Source organism: Lepus europaeus, chromosome Y (assembly GCF_033115175.1).
Source record: "Lepus europaeus isolate LE1 chromosome Y, mLepTim1.pri, whole genome shotgun sequence".
Taxonomy (NCBI): Eukaryota; Metazoa; Chordata; class Mammalia; order Lagomorpha; family Leporidae; genus Lepus; species Lepus europaeus.
Genome location: NC_084851.1, coordinates 7,227,299 through 7,246,539, shown reverse-complemented (window position 1 = coordinate 7,246,539; position 19,241 = coordinate 7,227,299).

Genomic DNA, 19,241 nt, shown 5'->3' with positions numbered 1-19,241 from the left:
ACCCCTGATGCCTGCACCCAGGTCACGAAGCTTCTGGCACCAACATCCCAGAGCACCCCCCCCATTCATGGTCCAGCCCCACTCCCCCGGTGAGCATCAGCAGAACCTTGGTTCTACCTGGCTGCTTTTTAGCTTGCTGTGAACGAGCATGGCAGTGTCTGGTGTCTTGGTGTGGTGTTCATTGTCTCAATCAGCCCTAGCCTGACCAGTCGTGAGGTTGAGCCTCCTCACATTCGGAGTTTTCTTTGTGAAGAAGCTGTTCAAAGAGTATTGCCCAGGGGCTGGTGCTGTGGCACAGCAGGTTAACGCCCTGGCCTGCAGTCCAGCATCCCATATGAGCACCAGTTCTAGTCCCAGCTGCTCCTCTTTTGATCCAGCTCTCTGCTATGGCCTCAGAAAGCAGTGGAAGGGGGCCCAAGACCTTGGGCCCCTGTGCCCGCATGGGAGACCCTGAGGAAGCTCCTGGCTCCTGGCTTCGGATTGGCACAGCTCCAGCCATTGCAGCCATCTGGCAAGTGAACCATTGGATGGAAAACCTCTCTCCCTCTCTCTGCCTCTCTTCTCTCTGTGTAACTCTGACTTTCAAATAAATAAGTAAATCTTAAAAAAAAAAAGTCTTGCCCAGGTATCTATTGGACTTCCTGTCTTCTTATTGATTTGTGGGAGCTCTTTGTAGATGATGGACACTCCATCAATCCAGGGCCTGTTTGAAGGCTGCCTCCCTCTGGTTTGGACATCTCACCCTGAGTCCTTTGGAAGCTGTGCCCCTCTGGGAGTCCACTGAGTGCAGGCTGTGGAGACACCTGCTCTGCCTGGCTGTCAGCAGCACCTTAATGCCTCTTCTTCCTCCTCAGTGCACAGAGAAGCTGGAGGAGGGCTTTGTCTCTGCCACACACACCCCAATCCACTTCCCCTGTTGCCTCTTTTTTACTTGCTGGTGACCCCATAGGCCTTGCTCCCTGCTGGGAAGAAAACAAATCACTTGTCTTTCTTTTTAAAGATTTATTTATTTATTTATTTATTTATTTATTTATTTATTTATTTATTTAAGAGGCAGAGTTAGAGATAGAAAGAGGGAGGGACAGAGGTCTTCCATCAGCTGGTTCACTCCCCAAATGGCTGCAATGGCTGGAGCTCAGCCGATCCCAAGCCAGGAGCCAAGAGATTCCTCCAGGTCTCCCAAGCAGGTGCTGGGGCCCAAATGCTTGGACCATCTTCTACTGCTTGCCCAGGCCACAGCAGAGAGCTGGCTTGGAAAAATCACTTTTCAAGTGTCTATTGACCAGATGGCTCTATGCCTTTGGCTGCCATGTGGAGGGGATTCCTGTGAGGGTGGGATGGTGGCTGGGCCTCAGAAGGTGGCTTGGGCTGGCTCACTGCCCACTGCTGCCTGGTTAAAGCTTCAGCCCTCAACCACAGAAGCTCTTTGCTCAAGGAGGAAGCGGTTTCAGTATTTGACCTACGGCCTTTGCCAGCAAAATCCCCACTGTGTTCCTCCCGAGCCCTAAGCAGGTCTGCAGTGCTGGGTTTATTCTTGTCACTGCTGCTTTCTGGCCTGGGCCTAGAGTGGACATCCGGTCCACTTCTAGCCTTTGAGCACACCCTTTCAATCCTCCAACTTGACACCAGCCATGCTGGCCACTTGGTGAGGCCCCAACCTCATGGGTGTGGGAGGCACAGAGGTGTGGGGACACAGCTTTAATGGTGGAGGTGCAGCCATGGGGGCAGGGTGGTTCAGGGGGTAGAAGTCAGCAGACGGACAGGGCTTCTGGGAGCAGGGCACGCTTTCCTCTCTGCTGCCCCATCATGCCCAGAACAGGCCCTAAGCGGTCCTGCGCAAGTGACTGCCCAGACATTTCCACTGAGCTGTGCCCTGCAGGTCGGTGACCCGTGGCCTTGTGTGAGTGGGCGGGGACAGAAAATAGCACTCACTGATTTCCCTGAGCATTTGCTTCCACACATCCGAGTTCTGAGAGGCAGCTTTTAAAGGTTAGGTGAATCCTCCGGGAAAGGTGCCTGTTGTCTGTCTGAGCTTCCGATGGGCCATGGCAGCCTGAGCAGGGGGACCCCATCTTGGAAGGTCACCATGAGGGTGAAACTCAAAGGCTCCTTGAATGCGTTTGTGTGTTTCAATGAGACGCGTGCTCTGGAGGAGACGGGCAGAGATCACAAGCGGCCTGCACATTCAGGCCGGCTGCATCCGAGGCTGCGTCCCTTGGCAGAGGCTGCATCGTGGCCCCAAGTGGTCCCAGGTGGGCACTACCTGCAGGATCACATCCCTCGGCCACTGGGTTTTGGCTTTTCCTGGGTCCACGGCCCCTTCACTCTGGGCCCAGCTCAGTGGAGCAGCTCCTGTCTGAGGCACTGCTGCCTCGTGATGAAAGGAAAAGAGGACTCGGTGGCCATGCAGTGGCTCTCAAAGCTTTTACCCAGAGGGCCATAGGCTCTTTCCTCTCACATGTCATTGGCCAGAGCTAGTCACACAGCCATTTCCTCTCACATCTCATTGACCAGAGCAAGTCACGTGGGCAAGCCAGAGGCCAGCATGGGAAGTGAATGTCTTAGTCGGCGCTGTCCTCTTCTGTGGTCATCCTGCCTGGGAATGGCCACTCTCACTGTCTGGGAGCCCTTCCCCCTGTAGATTCTGGAGGTGCCTGGCCTGGTGGGTGCCCCACAGGCATCCATTTTCCCCAAGGTCCAGAGGCCTGCAGATGATGGGGTGCCATGGTGAGGAGGGTTTGGGAAGCACTCGAGTAAACAGGTGTCTTCTCCAGGAGCCCCTCTGACCCTGCAGCATCAGCATCAGCCTTGAGGGAGGACATGGTCAGCAGGGTCACTGCTGGGGCCTTCCTGGTCAGTGTCTCAGGTTGCAGCTCCATGCCAGACACCCCTGGGGACCTGGAGGAGCTGTGTGTTGCTGAGCTGCACCCTGGGGTGGGAGTGGGCACAGCATGTGTGTCCACAGAACTCACAGGGGATTCAGCACACCTGTGCAGGGCTGCAGCTCTACAGGCACCTCACCCAGCTTGCCATGTGTTGCCCATCATGCGTGAGAGTCAGCATCCCCTATGGGATACTCTCTGCCTCTCCATCACTTCCCTGGGGTCTCCCCGTCCCAGGAACGGGGAGACATTTATTGGCTGTGCCTCCCTGGGATGAATGACCTTTTCTCTGACCCCTACTTCACCATGGGATGTGGCTGGCAGGGTGGAGCTTCAGTTGCCCATGGAGGCCACTGGCTGGACATCACACCTGTCATCAGCCACCCCATCCCTGGTCCCCTCCCACCTCGGCAGGTTTCTCTGGGATCCTGCACCCTCACATCCTGGTTGCAGGCTATGCTGCAGGCAGCGGGCAGGATGAGCCATGCACCTTAAAGACTTGACCCCAAATAGCCAGCATCCTCTGAGGAATGGCAGTGTTGTTATCTCTGACAGCACAGGAGATGGGTCAGATGTGGCCCAGAGGTTTTACCTGGACCCCAGGTGGTTTTAAAGTAGTTTAAAGTAGTTTATCAGGAATCTGTGTCACACATTCCACCAAGGACCCCTGGTGTGCACATTTGGCAAGAGGACCCCCCCCTCAGCAGGGGGGGCCTCAGGATGTGTTTGACAAGGGGCAGCTCATGAGCAGTGCTGGATAAACTAAGGCTCCTCAGGAGGTGAGAGGCAGCTGGGCTCAGCCCTGGCCTGCAGTCTGATGAGGCCAAGGCTGCCCGTTTGCTCTTTGTGCCATCAGGAGCCCACCCTGCACTGGGACAGTGCTGGGCCAAGCAGGGCCTGGCAGGGCCAGGCTCTGGGGAGCCCCAGGCCACCGTGCAGGGGTGGGTGAGGCTGCTTTCAGACCTCCAGGGCTCACCTGCTAGACACTGTGCACACCACTCCCTAGGTGGGGGAGACCTCTTGCCAGGTGGTGCCCACCTGTTCCTCCAGGGCAGAGGACCAAGGGATGGCCAGGATGTGGCCCACAGATTGTGGGGTCTCCTGGCATAGGGGTGGATATGGGGGCCATGAGTCATTGCCAGCAGACAGAGGCTTTGTCTGCCTGGCTGAGCTGCAGGCCATGCAGCCAGGGAGAGGGCTCTCATTGAGAAGCTAGGCTTTCTCACAGGAACAAAGTACAGCTTGTTCAGCCACAGGCTCGGCACTGCCAGGTGGCAGCTCCATGATATCAGGCAAATTCTGCCTTCCCCACAGCTGGGGCCGACAGCAGGAAGCCACAGGGAGGCTCGGAACAAAGGCAGGAAAATGGACCACATTTATTCATTCACTGACTGGACAGGCCTGGCTGGCCCAGGGGCCCTATCTCCATGGTGACAGGCAGCCCTCAGGGCTCCGGGTTGGTGCCTGACCACTGCCCCTCTGCGGCTGCACCCCTGACACACAGAGACACAGCATCATGGGGGCAGCTGGGGGCAGCCTGGCTCACTCTGGGAATGTCTGAGACACAGCTAGTGCCAGGGCAATGAGAGGAAGGCAGAGGCCCAAGCTCAGTGCCAGCAAAGCACCTACTGTGCGCTGGACAGGCGAACGCACACACAAAGTCACTTTCATGACTCTGCGCCCATTCTGGTTGAGTTTTTCTAACACAGAGGCCCATGGAAGCCCAGTGACAGGGTTGGACGGGTAGGCTTCCCAAAGGAAGGGTCCTGATGCACGTTTGGGAGTTTACGAGGCAGAAGTTGCTGCTTGTGCAAAGGCCCTGAGGCCTGAAGGAATGTGGTGTGATTGGCGGGTCACTGCAGTACAGCTGCACTGAGGCAGGGATGGGGGTGGGTTGGCCCCCTGCTCCCCAACCCTGCTCTGGATGTGCATCGTGAGTCTGGGAGGATGTGGGCAAGGGGACGTTTCATGCTCCGATGTTTGCAGAACACACTCATGCATTTTACACTACCTTAGTCCCACAGCTTCCAGGGCCTGCATAGGGGGAAACTGAGGCCCAAGAGGGCCTGGGTCAGCCGCCCATATCCCAGCCATGTTCCCTCACACACACACACACCCCACAGTGTCTGCAGCCCAGAGACATTGGTGCCCTTCAGATGGGCTCTGAGATGCTGGACAGGGACTGGTGCCCTGAGGGACAAGTGTGCCCATGTGCAGTGCTCTGAAGTTCTGGAACAATTATGGGGGTGAAATCACCAGGTTTCCTCCTTCCCAGCCCCTGCAGAGCTGTGTGGGTGCTGGGAGGGGATGGGAGTGGGCACAAGAGAGGCCCACAGTGGCCAATGGTCAGACAATGAGAGCAGGTGACCTGGGGACCCTGGAGCTGGTGGGAGAGGGGTGCCACCAGGTGGAGAAGCCAAGACTCAGAGCCACGCAGCAGGGGGCACCCTGGAAGCCATGAGTGTGAGCCCTGGGGCCCCCATCTCTGGCCCCAGACCCAGTACTGGATCGGCCAGACTTTCACCAAGAGGAAGGGGCTACCCCTCATCCACAGCCTGGCCCTGTGCCCATCGCTCTTCTGAGAGTGGTTTTGGCTTCAGCTCAAGAAGAAAAGAAGACAGTGATTCTGTCCAGGAGCTATACAGAGGCGGGTGCTGTGGCAGTCTGCAGTGCCAGCCTCCCATATGGGCACAAGTTCAAGTCCCAACTGCTCCACTTCTGATCCAGCTCCCTGCTAATGTTCCTGGGAAAACAGCAGAACATGGCCCAGGTGCTTGTGAAGTGAGAAGTTCCTGGCTCCTAGCTTTGGCCTGGCCCAGCCCTGGGTGTTGCAGCCATTTGGGGAGTGAACCAGCACATCAAAAATCTTTCTGGCTCTCCCTTCTCAGCTCTGTCTCTCTGACTTTCAAATAAAAGAATTTTAATAAAGAGCCATTTCGGACAGAAATGTCAAACATGCACAGCATAGGTGTGGCCGCCTCCACCTTGCACTGATGGCAGGCCATCACAGAACTCTTTCTGGCTCAGCATAGCCTCTGCTTCAGAATCCTTCTCAACAAAGTGGGCAGGCAGTTTGCTACCAAGCAGAGCTGATGTCCAAGGGAACTCAATGTGTAACCCCCGGCCTGTTCCCTGGGCTCTGCACGGAGCCTGCTCACTACGGAACCTTGTTTTGTACCCATGCATCAGGGCAGGTGTAACTAACAGGTGAGCCTGCTGAGGTCCAGAGCAGCCGAGTGACAGAGCTGCTCACAGCCAGGGCCAGAGTCCCAGAGCAATCAGGGTGAACAGTTTCCTGCATTCCTCTGCCCTCCTCCTCTTCCTCCTCCTCTTCCTCCTCCTCTTTCTTTTCTTCCAGGCCCACTTTCTGCTCCCTTGGCCAGGAAGCAAGGGCCTGGTGTCAGCCAGGGACACTGTGCATTACCAGATCAGCTGCCCCTGCAGCACCCGGCCTCGCTGACTTCCGGGGCACAGATGGACACCACTGACACAAACACGCTGTGACAGCTGCTACCAGGGGTGGCCAGTGACGTGTGGGTAGTGCAGCTCCAGTGCCACGAGGCTCACCCAGGGTGGGCTCATTGCCCCCTGACCCCTCCTCCACTGACTCTAGTTCTGGGGCATGGATGGCCTGGCTCTCTGAACTTGCATTTTCCCTTGGCTGCTAAATTTACCCGAGCCCCATTCTGAAGACCCAGACCTGTGCTGTGTCCTCAATTTTCCTTTGTTCTGTGCTGTCCCTGGCCCCAGCCCAGCACCTCCTATGCACCTGCCCAGGTGTGTGTGTGTGTGTGTGTGTTGGGTGGGGTTGCTGACTGCCTGCTACCTGCTTGCCCAGGGCCTGCCATTGCTTGCTCCTAGGATGCTGTGCTCTCCCACTTGCTGACTGGACCCCTTGTCCCAACACCCAGGCCCACCTGCCTGGCTCCCTGTCCCCCAACACCTGCACACAGGCATGGCTTCTCAGACACACCTGGCCTGCTCCAGCAGGTTGGTATGGCCAGACCCTCACCCTCTTCTCCCAGACTCAAAGCCCTGTCTGAGAAAGCAGCACCTTTGCAGTGGTCAACACCTGGATTAGCTGCTGTGTGAGGTGACACACCCTTGGGCTGCTGGCTTCTTTAATTCTGTTTCAGGTTCCATGGGCTCTGCTCACACCCATCCTCCACCTTCAGGGCAGTGGTGCTCACAGTGCCAGTGTGAGTTGCCTCATTCTGAGCACGTGCTCCATGCTGGGCCCCGTGCAGGAATCACCTGTGTGGGCTCATGGCCTTGGCAGCATTCCTGGGGCAGGGGCACAGGGATCCCTACATTACAGGTGGGACACACGAGCTCAGGAGATGCAGGGCCTTCACCCAGGGTCACCCAGCCCTGAGTGGTAGAGCATGATGGAAGTCCCAGCCCATGCTCTGACCACCATGCAGCATGACCCTGCCCTCAAAAAGATGACACCATAGGTGAGAAACAGAGCAGCTCATGCCACCCACTGGGGTCTGTCCAAATTTCTGGTCTGGGGAAAAATGGCAAAGCAGGTTCCATTTCTCCTGCCAGCACTGATGGTTGAGTGGCACCTGCTTGACCAACTTCTCTGTGGATTGCATCGGGCAGCCGTGAGCTTTGTCAGGGGGAAAACATTCAGCCATCCATTACTAATGCCTGCTCAGGGCACAGGGGTGGGTGGTGGAAGCCCATGGGTCCTAAACTTCATTGTTTTATTTCTGAACAGTGGAAGACATGTGCATCACAGCTGAGCTCCTCCAAATCAGACCAGAGAGCAGAGACAACTGTGGGCATGGTAACAAGAGCCTGTGTGGAAGGAGGAATGGGGGGGCAGTGTGGGGTCTGAGCATCATGGAACCAAGCTGGGTTTATGGTGGTTTCATTCCACCCTGTACCTTAGTTCCTCTTCTTTAAAGGGGTTCGTTCTGACAAACTGAAATTTGGAAGATTCTCTCTGGCCACAGCCTTCCCAAATGTGAGGGCAGAGTTGGCCATGCCCCATCTCCTCTCACACCCAGCAATGCTTGGGCCTCCCAGTGAGCCCAAGAGAAGGCTGAGAACACATGGTGCCAGGTCTTCCCTGAGCCCTGCTCTCCCAGCCCCGGGCACCCCCGTCCCACAGGTCATGGGCACATGGGAAGGGGTCATGTTTCTGAGTTCCAAGGCGGCTCTGGCTGGCCTGGGTTGGGAGCATTGCTGGGAAGTGAGCTCCATGGCCTATTTCAGGGGAGCAGACCGGGGCTCGGGCGAGGTCATGTGGCTTTGCCCAAAGACTCGTGGTCAGAAAACAATGGGGCAACCTGGGGTGTACACAGGCTGACTGTGGAGCCCCCAGACCTGCTGGGGGCCATACTGTGTAAACCTCCAAGGAAAAGCACCCAGCAGAGTCGTGGAGCTCTCCAGAGGCGGCCTCGAGTGGCTGCTGTCATGACTGGGCCTGGGTGCATCTGTCAAAGCCCATCCACTGGTCTCCTTAGCAGCTGGCTCTGAGAGGCCAGGTAACTGGTCTGCAGTTATTTGGCCACAGTTAGCGTGATTCCTTGGCTGCCCATGGCCCACATCAGAGAGCCTGAGTGCAGGCCCCATATCTGCTCCCAATCCCAGCTCCCTGCTCCTGTGCACCCCAGGAGGCAGCAGTGGTCAGGAGCTGGGTCTCAGCCACTGACATGGGAGACCTGGTGCCCAGCTTCATCCTGGCTCAGCCCTGGCTATTGGGTGCAACTGGGGAATGAACCAGAGTATGGGAACCCTGTCTATCTGTCTGTCTGTCTTCTCTCTCTCTCTCTCTCTCTGTGTGTCTCTTTATCTCACTGCTTCTGAATAAATTAATTTTGAAAATGCAGGAGCACAAATGGACACTGGTTTGGGTAGTCATTTAGAGCAGAGGTGCAGTGAGGTCTGCAGTTATTTGGAAATACCTGGGGATGCCTAGACCATGAGGAAGGCTGGGCAGAGGGTCAAGGGGCAGCCCTGAGATGGATGTGGGCTCTGGGGGGTGCACTGTGCCTTCCCTCAGCCCCTCTGCAGGCTTGGGCATGTGGCTTCATGACATGATGTATGTTGCATGTCACATGTTGGACCATGGGCTCCATGTGTACAGCAACCTTCACCTGTTCTGTGACTGCTGAGGTGGGGGCAGGAGGGCAGCAAACACCTCCTGAATTCAGAGTGAGGGGAGGCACCCAGCCTGTGGCTTTGACCCTGGACTCAGTATCTGTGTTACAGAGCCTCTGACAGGGGCTGTGGGCAGGGGGCGGGAGGAGGAACACAGACATGGGCAGGTGGGCAGGTGGATCAGGTGTCACAGGGAGGCAGGAGATCAGGTGGGATATGTGGGCAGGTGGGTAGTTTGGCAGGTGGGTCATGTGGGACAGGTGGGCATGGTGGATCAATGGGCACAGGGGATCAGGCCAACAGGTGGGCAGGTGGGTCAGGTGCACAGGTGTGATGGGTCGGCAGGTGGGTCATGTGGGCAGGTATGACATGTGGGCAGGTGTGACAGGTGGGCATGGTGGATCAGTGGGCATGGGGGAACAGGCTGACAGGTGGGCAGGTGGGTCTGGTGCACAGGTGTGACAGGTTGGCAGGTGGGTCATGTGGGCAGGTGTGACAGGTGGGTCAGGTGGGCAGGGGTCCACATGCAGGTTCAGCTACCTGCCCCATCCCCGGGACTCTGCAATCAGAGCTGAGCTTTGTGCCCTCATGTGGACACAACGAATATTGCACTGGTGTAGGAGGGGGCCTCTGTCCTGGAGCTCCCCTTGGTGCAGCTCAAATGGGGCTGTAGGCACTGGTCTGCTCCATGTCAGAGGTCCTCAGCTTCCTGTGCACACACGTGTTCATCAGTGTCCTCCTGGGGGGCTGGGGTCATGGCTGTCCTGAGATGAGAGGGAGGGGTTGTGGTCAGGCACCCTCTGCTGCTGCCCTTGCCCCCTGCTGTGTCACTTGGTAATGGCAGCTGCTGGGCCAGGCAGACACAGGGTCTCCTTCACAAACAAGGGAGCCGAGCCCTGGAGACAGAGCCACATGGCAAATCAGGGGCCGGAGGACATGTGCATCCCTGGGTGCAGGAGGCCTCCAGGGTTCTGAGCATCGCCCGGCCAAGCCCTGCAGCCAGCACAGAGGCCCTGTGTGTGGGGGTGGTGCCCACTCCTTCAACCCCCTCCCCACGCAGCTGTGTGGCCCTGTGCATGGTCACCGGGCCACTCTGAGCCCTGCCTCGGCCTGTCCAAGCACATGAGTGTATGTGAAGGCATCAGCCTCTGCCCGGGAGAGGACCGGTGTGTGTTGTGTCCATTCCCGTAGCCCTGGCCTGTTTGTGTGGCTCAGTTCTCAGAGACCAGCACCATGTGGGGTCAGGGCAGTGTCTCTGGAATCAGATGCCCGGGTCATCTGAGTCCTGGCTCTGCCAGCTCCTTCGGAGTGACGTTGGATGAGACCTCAGGCTCTTCCTCCATGCAATGGGCGTGATACCACATGCTCTGGGGGTCAAGCAGATGACTGGGCCAGTGTAAAGAAAGTGCCCAGCACATGGTGGGAACAGGAAGGGTTCAGAGGCTGCATCTGCCCTAGCCGGCAGCTGTGTTCCAGGAAGTGAGTCCCTGCTCACGTCCGCTTTGCAGGCTTCATCTGAATGCCCATGTTGGGAGCATCCTCCTGGGCTCCTGGGTCAGCAGCACAAGGTCACATGGCCCCCAGCAGTGCTGGGCACAGGGAAGAGATGGGGCTGTGGACTCACCCTAGCCCTGCCCAAGGACCGTGGGCTGCCAGCGCTGATGGGGACCTGGGGCTGGACCTCAGCTTGGGGAGCCATCCTCTTCCCACCGTGGTAGCCTGCAGGGTGGGAGGTTGAGGCTGCTGCACATGGTGGGATCCACGGGGCTTCCAAGGCAAATGGCAGGTGAGAGCCCCGGCCCCACCCTCTGGTGCTGGGCTGAGGCCCAAGGCTCTGCATCCCTGGAGCCCCTGGCCACCCTGCACATCAGGAAGGGAAGCCTGTTGGGCTCCCTGAGCAGGTGTCCCTTGAAGCTCCTCACCAGGGAGATGGAGCTGGCCCAGGCTGCTTTGCCGAGGGAGGAGCTGGACCTACCCTGGTGACTGTGGCAGGAGGCCCGTACCTCTGGCTTGTACCTTTTTGCCCCTTGCCAGCACAGAAGCCAAGGAGCAGCACCTGTCTCACTGAGCCCTCAGCCAAGGTGCGGGTACACAGGAAGCAGTGCCTGCAGCACCTGCGGGGCACCAGCCACCTGGTCCTGATGCCCCCTAGGTGGACTCCAGAGGTTCCTGGTCCTCTGATGGGGCCTGCCTTGGAAGAGCCGCCTGCAACCCTGTTCCTTTCTCTAGTCTTCCTGCTGTCTCTTCATGGTCAGCACGGCAGAGGTGTGGGGACTTCAAGTTCCTGTCCCAGGAAGGCTGTGATTCCTGCCCTTTGCTGTGCTGACATCAGTTGAAGCCCTGGAAGCTACTGAGGCCTGGGTCGGTCCCCAGAGACCCCAATTCTGGCGTTTGGGGCAGGCCTGTTCTGGGGTTCTTAAATCTCTGGGGAATTCTCCTAAGCCTAAACCAAGGTGTGGCTGCCCGCAGGGCACTGATGACAGTGAGGGGTTGGTGGGGATGGGGGTGGGGCCAGGATGGGAGCTGCCAGTCTTTTGGGTGCTGACTGGCTTGCCACCCAGAGCTAAACCTGTCATCTCCAAGGGTGGGATTTCTGACCTTGTCCCACCTGAGGACAGGAAACTGTTTTTATGCCCCTTATAACCCGTACACTCAAGGGTATACCTGCAAAGTTTAATGGGAAAATGGAACTGGGGCCGCTGTTGTGGTGTAATGGGTTAAGCTACTGCCTACAACAGCAGGATCCTATATGGGTGCCGGTTCAAGTCATGGCTGTTCCACTTCCCATGCAGCTCCCTGCTGTTGGCCTGGGAAAGCAGTGGAAGATGGTCTGAGTCCTTGGGCCCCTGTACCCACGTGGGAGACCTGGAAGAAGCTCCTGGCTCCTGGTTTCAGCCTGGTTCAGCACTGGCTGTTGCAGCCATTTAGGGAGTGAATCAGTGGATAGAAGATCTCTGTTTCTGTCTCTGTATCTGTCTCTGTCTCTCTCTCTGTAATTCAGCCTTTCAAATAAATTAAAGAAAAAATGGAATTAAAAGATGAGTTTTTTTGGAACAAAAAATCTAGAATCTGTGCATGGTTTTTGCAGAATATGCATTTTTCACAAACTTTTTGAAGCACTCTGCCATAGGAGTGGCCTGCAAACCCTGGACGATGGGTCATGAGGCTGAGTGATGCCTGCACCAGGATCCAGAACACTGGAGGCTCTCGTCCCCATCACAGCTCTGGGTCCCATGTGTTTGCTATTGACCTGGGTAGAGGAGCTTCTCCCCTTGGAGAGGGGTCATGATTTCTGCTTCACAGTAGCATGGGGTACAGAAAGCACATGGTGGGGCAGCCCAGAGAGATCTGAGCCAGACCAGGACCCAAGCGAATTCTGGACAGCACACACTGGGTTTTACCTTCTTTGAGGCAGGGGGGCAGGGGAAGATCCAGCCTCTGTCCAGGGAGACATGACAGGCACAGCTGCTAGAAAGTAAGCCATTGCTGGTTTAGAAGTCATTCTTCCATTGTAGGTTTTCTGCTGGGGAAAGTGGAAAAGCTAAAAATACTGCAAAACCTGACGTCTCTGTGGCCCAGAGCTGCCCTCTGAGGTGGAGTTGTAGTTAGGAGGTCTCCAAGGCCCCTGCACAAATGCTGCCCCTCGGAACATGAGGCAGCATGCTGTGTTCTAGAAGACCGCACACACTGGACACAGAAGTTGGCCACGAGGATGCTGATGGGTAAGAGGCAGGTCTGAGGTTGGACTCTCAGAGGGAGATCAGCAACAACCACTTCCAGCCCCCATGAGCTTCCCTGCTCATTATCCTCTGCACCGTTGGTCAGCACGAGGAGTGGAAATCCCCAGCCCTTTAAGGTCAGATGGGAGCTGGAGGGGCCGGCACTGTGGTGCCCTGGTACGAGCCCTGGCTGCACCACTTCCTATTGAACTCCCTGCTGATGCACCTAGCAGAGCTGCAGAGCATGGCCCAAGTCCTTGGGCCCTGCACCCATGTGGGAGACATGGAAGAAGCTCCTAGCCTGGCCCAGCTGCACCTGTTGTGACCGTTTGGGCAATGAACCAGCAGATGGAAGACCTTTCTCTCTTCCTCTGCCTCTATGTAATTCTGCCTTTAAAATAAATGAATTAATCTTTGGGAGAAAAAAAAAGAATAAGAGGGTTGCAGGAAGGAGATGCCTGGGGCCCTGAGGTGCTGGCTCAGAGCTGTCCAGGCTGTTGGCCTGACCCTGGTTCAGGTTCTCTGTCCTTGAGGATGATGCCTTATCTGTGGATCTGTGGGGTCTGCAGGCTCAGGGGGAGCTTGGCCCATCACCCTGGTCAGCACTCAGAGACCTGCATCCATGTGGGTGGCTCTAGAAACAGACACATCCCTGCCCCAGACACACACATCCTCATGCATCTGAATGACGTCCTGGACAGAACTGCTTTGTTATCTTCTGTCCTCTGCCTTGCTCTGCCCCTCCCCACACCGGGTCTGGCCTCTTTTCCCTCTCTCCTCCTTTTCCTCTCTCATGAGACCAAATGTCATCTTCCTCGAGGAGGAAAAGGAACACCCTTGGGTTGTCAGAATGAATGGTTCTTGTTGACTTCATTCTTCTCACATTTTGAACTTGAACTTGAACTTGAACTTGAATGCTCCTGAGACTTTGGCCTGGAACCCTGATTTCTCCATAAGCTGCTGCGCTGTTGGGGAAGCCTCAACTCGACCCAGAATGGCCCTGACCCCGTTTCCTACAGCACTCCCGGGGGACCCTGTTCCTGAGTCTGCTGGTTTGATGGCTGCATGCTGGGCACTCTTTGAGAGGAAGGTGTCCCATGTGCCCACACCCATCTCATGGGATGCCAGCCCTGGGTGCCACTTCAGGTTCTCCTCCTGGTGGGGGTGGGGGTGCCTGGCAGAGCTAAGCTGATAAAGCCCCATGGGGCCAAGCATCTTTCTCTGAAGTCCTTTGCCTGCTCCAGGTGTCCGAGAGATGAGACAGAGAAGGGCACAGATTTGGGCCAAGGGAGAGAGGGTTTGAGGTCATCACTGTGTCTGGGGAACCTGGCTTGTCCCCTTCCATTCACACCTGCACCCCACGCTCCAGACTGTGGCCTGTGTCTTACAGGGTCCTGGATATTCCAGGTGGGCACTGATGGCCATGGCCCATCCCCAGAGTGTCCTCCCCAGCTCTGTGCATGCAGCTGGGAAACACGGCAAAGCCTCGGGGTTGGCCCTGGGCCCATGAAGACAGGAAGTGTACATGCTTCCTACAAGGAGCCAGCTGCGGCCATTCATGCTGAGAGACAGCTTCAGGATCTCAGGGCAGAGGGGCCAGGAGTTTTGTAAACAAGCCAGGGGGGTCAGTTTTGTGGGAGACTAGATTTACCACTGGTGACAAGCACAGGGCCTGGGTGCCATGTCTCCGACATGGCACAAGTCACCCGCTGCTCGCCAAAATGAGGAAACTGACTTTCTGGAGTAGAAAGGACTTCCTGACACCATAGCACAAAGGAGCTGTGTGGACCCAGATCTCAAGCTGACCTCAGGTCCAGCCCCCTCTCTCTCAGTCGGGATCTCCCATGGCAGCCCGCACATCTCTCAGAGTCTGAGTTCTGGGGATGCAGGCAGGACACCAGGCACCCCTGAGTGGCCATCTGCTTCAGGGGTCTTTCAGCACCCAAGACCCCCACTGAGAAGGCCTGGGTGGCTTGGAGCTCCTGGGTCTACAGTGAGGCCCTGACACTTGCTGCTGGCTTTTCACAGAGAGATAGGGGCTGGGGCAGTGGGGGCCCAGAGCCTCCAGCAGGCAGCCTTGTTTTTTTGTTTTACTTACATTTTAATTACATTTTTATTTTATTTATGCTGCCACATTCTGACCTGGGGTGGGGGAATGGGGTCCCGTGGATTCCCATTCCTGATGCTTCCATAAGGTTTCCTTGAAGAGCTGCTTTATGTGAATGAACAAGGTGAGTTGTTTTAAAGAAAAGTATTGGATTGAAGGAGGAGATGGGTGTGAGGCTGTGAAACGGGGGACGTGGGAAACAGGCAGCCGCTGCCCAGCCCCTGCCTTGGGACAAGGGGTGGAGCTTCCTGCCGTACCAAGGGAGTTGAGCCAAGTCTAGGTTTCAGTGAGGGACAGGATGGAAGAGCAACAGAAGGTTTGAAGGGTGCCCCGGGGGCAGCAGATCAGCCTTAGCCATGAATGGCAGGTTTGTAGGCCAGAGGTTTGTAGGCCTCAAGGGTGATGTCAGGGGGAGCTAGTTCTGGGGTCAGGGGTGATGTCAGGGGGAGCTGGTTCTGGGGTCAGGGGTGAGGTCAGGAGGAGCAGGCTCTGGGGTCAGGGGTGATGTCAGGGGGAGCTGGTTCTGGGGTCAGGGATGAGGTCAGGAGGAGCTGGCTCTGGGGTCAGGGGAGCTGTGTCTGGGGTCAGGGGTGAGGTCAGGGGGAGCTGGTTTAGGGGGAGCACCATTGGTGTCACTGCCCAGCCTGGCTGCTACAGCACTGCACCCACCGTGTGCTGGCAAATGGCACTGCTCCATGAGCTGAGGAATCTGGGTTCAAGTGAGTTGTTCCCCTCGCTCAGGGTCCAAGGACAGGCTTGGTCCTGGGGCCCATGGGCTGGAGACACAGGTTGTCAGGCCCCAGAGACAGAGACAGACAGAGACAGAGACAGAGAGAGAGATTGATCTCCCATCCACTGCTCCACTCCCCAGATGGCTGCATCAGCCAGGCTTGGGCTAGGCCAAAGCTAGGAGCCAAAGAGCTCAATCTGGGTATCCTAAGTGGATGGTGGGGACTAAGTGGTTGAGCTGGTCCCTGTGGTCCCCCGGATGTACACTAGTAAGAGGCAGGGAGTAGGGGTAGAGCCAGGGCTGAAATGCAGATGTGTGCGAGACACCCCCTGTGCCAGACACCGGCCTCCAGCTTGGTTTCCTGTGTCTCTCACTCCTTTTGGTTATTCCTGGGCAACAAGGCTAATCTAGGAGGCAGATCCCTACTCAAGTGTTATGGTTGGGAGCCTGCCAGCCCACCTCCCTGCACCCAACGCCCTGCAACCTGTGAAATGGAGGCCCAGAGAGGGGAAGAGGCTTGCCCACCTGGTGTTGGGGGAGCAGTCATGGAGGGCTGTGCAGAGAGGATGACCCTTGGGCCAAGTCTGGAAGGGAGCGTGGGTCTGAACCAGTGATGAAGGGCAGGGGGACAGCAGCAGCTCTCAGCCATCCTGGGTGAGGCCCGAGGGGTGGGAGATGCCTGGGGTGTGCGGACTGGGTCCTGTGAGGCTGCAGCAGAGCCCAAGGGAGCTTGAAGCCACTCACTTGAGGCAGTGCAACTGGAGCGTGGATGTTGGGGCTCTAGATCTGAGTTCTCTGGCTGTAAATCCACCCCTCCCTCACAGGGGTGGTCACAAAGACAGCTGATGCTGAGTGGGAACCACATGCACGGCTGCTCCACAGGCCAATGATGATGATTGTCGACCTTTGCATTGTGGCTGCTGCCCGGTCAGCTTTGGACAGCGTTGCTCAGCAGCAGGGCTGGGAACAAATGGGCAGATCAGATGGGGACTTCCGTGATGACCCACGTGGATGTGATCACCTGTGGCTCTCAAGCCAAATCCAGCCCAGTGCCTGTTGGAGTCAATAAAGTTTTATTGGAACAGGGCCACACTCATCTGCTGACACACGGGGCTGCAGCAGGAGAAAGGCCCCAGGAACCCTGTGGCCCTCACAGCTGAGAAAGTTTCCTGGCTGGCCCCACCCCCAGAAAGCTCATGACCCCTAGCAGGAGAGCTATGCTGGTATTCATTTGGGGTGTTCCTGCTCAGGTTGTGTGGATCCTCCCCTGTTGCTTCATTGTTCTTTTTTTTTTTTTTTTTACAGGCAGAGTTAGCCAGTGAGAGAGAGACAGTGAGAAAGGTCTTCCTTCCATTGGTTCACTCCCCAAATGGCTGCTAAGGCCAGCGCGCTGTGCAGATCCAAAGCCAGGAGCCAGGTGCTTCTTCCTAGTCTCCCATGCCAGTGCAGGGCCCAAGCACTTGGGCCATCTTCCACTGCCTTCCCGGGCCACAGCAGAGAGCTGGACTGGAAGAGTAGCAACCAGGACAGAACCTGTGCCCCAATTGGGACTAGAACCCAGATTGCCGGTGCCACAGGCAGAGGATTAGCCTAGTGAGCCCTGGTGCTGGCTGCTTCATTGTTCTTTTGCAAATTAATTCCCTGCATCTTCAAATCTGCCAAGGAAAAAATTGAGAGCAACCTGCGACCTTTGGCGGCTTTCACTTTCTGCCTCCTTCATTTTAAGCCCCGACTACCCGCAGGACAGCATCTAATTATTCCGTGAACAATCGTGTCTCCCGGGCTCTGGGCACTTGGGGCAGCTGTCTCCCCATTTTGTCTCTCTCTCCTGTTCCCAGCACTTGCCTTTTTGTCTTTTCATCTGGGTTCAGCCAAAAATAGTCCTCAAATTGAGCCAGGACTTCTCTTCAGTTCACTCTCCTCAGGAAGCTCTTCGGTTTTGCAAATGAGGTCTCTGCTCCTGAGTGCCTGGGCCCTTGGGCCACTGCACTGAGCTTACCTGGAGCTTCCAGTCCTATCTCCGACCCTGAAGGCTGAGGGCCTGCTGCAGCCAGGCTCTGTGGCTCTGGAACTAAGGAGTGCTAGGTGAGCTGACCTTACTTCACCTCCCCACCCCTGGTTAAATGGGGGTGTTGCTTCCCACGTCGGGGAGCATACTGGTGCATTCTCCATTTTACTGGTGAGGGACTGGGGTCTCCTGTTGGGAGAATAAACCCACCCCTCCCCCCTTCTTGTCTCTGCTTGCAAAGTCTCACATTTTGGGGACTGAGCCCTTGGCCAGCAGCTTGCCCTACAGGAACCATTCAGAGAGGGACCCTCACAGTGTCCCACACACGCAGCACCTCTGCGGCTCACAGGTTGCATGCACACCTGGGATAAACTGGGCCAAGGCATGGACCCATTTTACAGGAGAGGAAGGAGATCCAGAGAGATGGACTTCACTCAGGGTCACTTGAGGTCACACAGTCGCTTGAGGTGGTGTCCCTGAAGACCCCATGTCCCCCCTTTTCCTGATCCTTCTGGAGGAAGTGTGATAGTGCAGCAGTCCCCCAGCCAGGACTGGCCCTGCCTGAGCTAGGAGTCTGGACAGGATGGTCCAGTGCAGCCTGAGCTGTGGCGCCCCTGGAGCTGGGTCACTTTCCCCTGCCCTCTTGCTGCTGCCCACATGCCAGCCTCCCCCAGAGGTCAGAAAGCACCAGGTAAACTCTGCACAGGGAGTTGTGGGGATGGAGTGCAGGCCATGCTTCTGCTGCTCCGAGCTGGAGGCCTTGGGAACAGGTCCCTTTGAGACACAGGGTCCTCCACACAAGGGAAATTAGACCTTTTCCAGGGGATAGCAGTGGGGCTCAAGCAGGAGCCTTGTCTGCCCCTTACCTGGAGCCTGGGGAACCTGGCCCTGCCTCTGTCCAGTGGCTTCTCCCATCCTTCCATAATGCTTTTTTGATCCATTGATTAGGATGTTTTTGTTTAAGAGTTATTATATTTATTTGAAAGTCAGAGTTACAGATATATATATATATATCTGTATATATATATATTCCATCCGATGGTTCGTTACCCAAATGGCCACAACAGCTGGGCCTGGACCAGGTCAAAGCCAACAGCCAGAGCTTCATCTGGGTCTCCCATGTGAGTGCAGGGGCTCAAGGACCTGGACCAACTTCCACTGCTTTCCCAGGGCATTAGGGGGCAGCTGGGTCGAAGTGCAGCAGACAGGACTGGAACTGCATCTGTGATGCAGGGGTAGGCTTGACCTGCTGAGCCACAGCCCAGAGAGTTTTAACAATTGAAAGGAAGGGATGAGGACCCTGGGAAGGAGAGAAGGCTGGTGACAGTGAAACTGCTTCAGAGAGAGGGAGAGGGAGGCAGTGGGGGTGGGAGCAGAGGTTGCCTTGCTCTGCTCCTGGTGGGTTTTTCTGCCCCTCTCCCCCATTTTTCTTCTCTTAAAATCCAAGAGCATGTATAGCAGCAGTGGGGAGCTTGTCCTGCTGAGGGCCATGTGGGCATTCCTAATGCCATTAGCAGGCTGCACTTGAAAATCAGCCTGTTGAAGACTTGTTGAATCTCGAGTTCCACCTGTGGCTGTCTTGGCAGGACCGGCCAAAAGTGTGCAGTCCTCTAGGAAGGCCTGGAGCTCCGGGGTCTGTGGTGATTGGTTGGCATGGGGCATGGGCGCAGGGAGCAGGGAA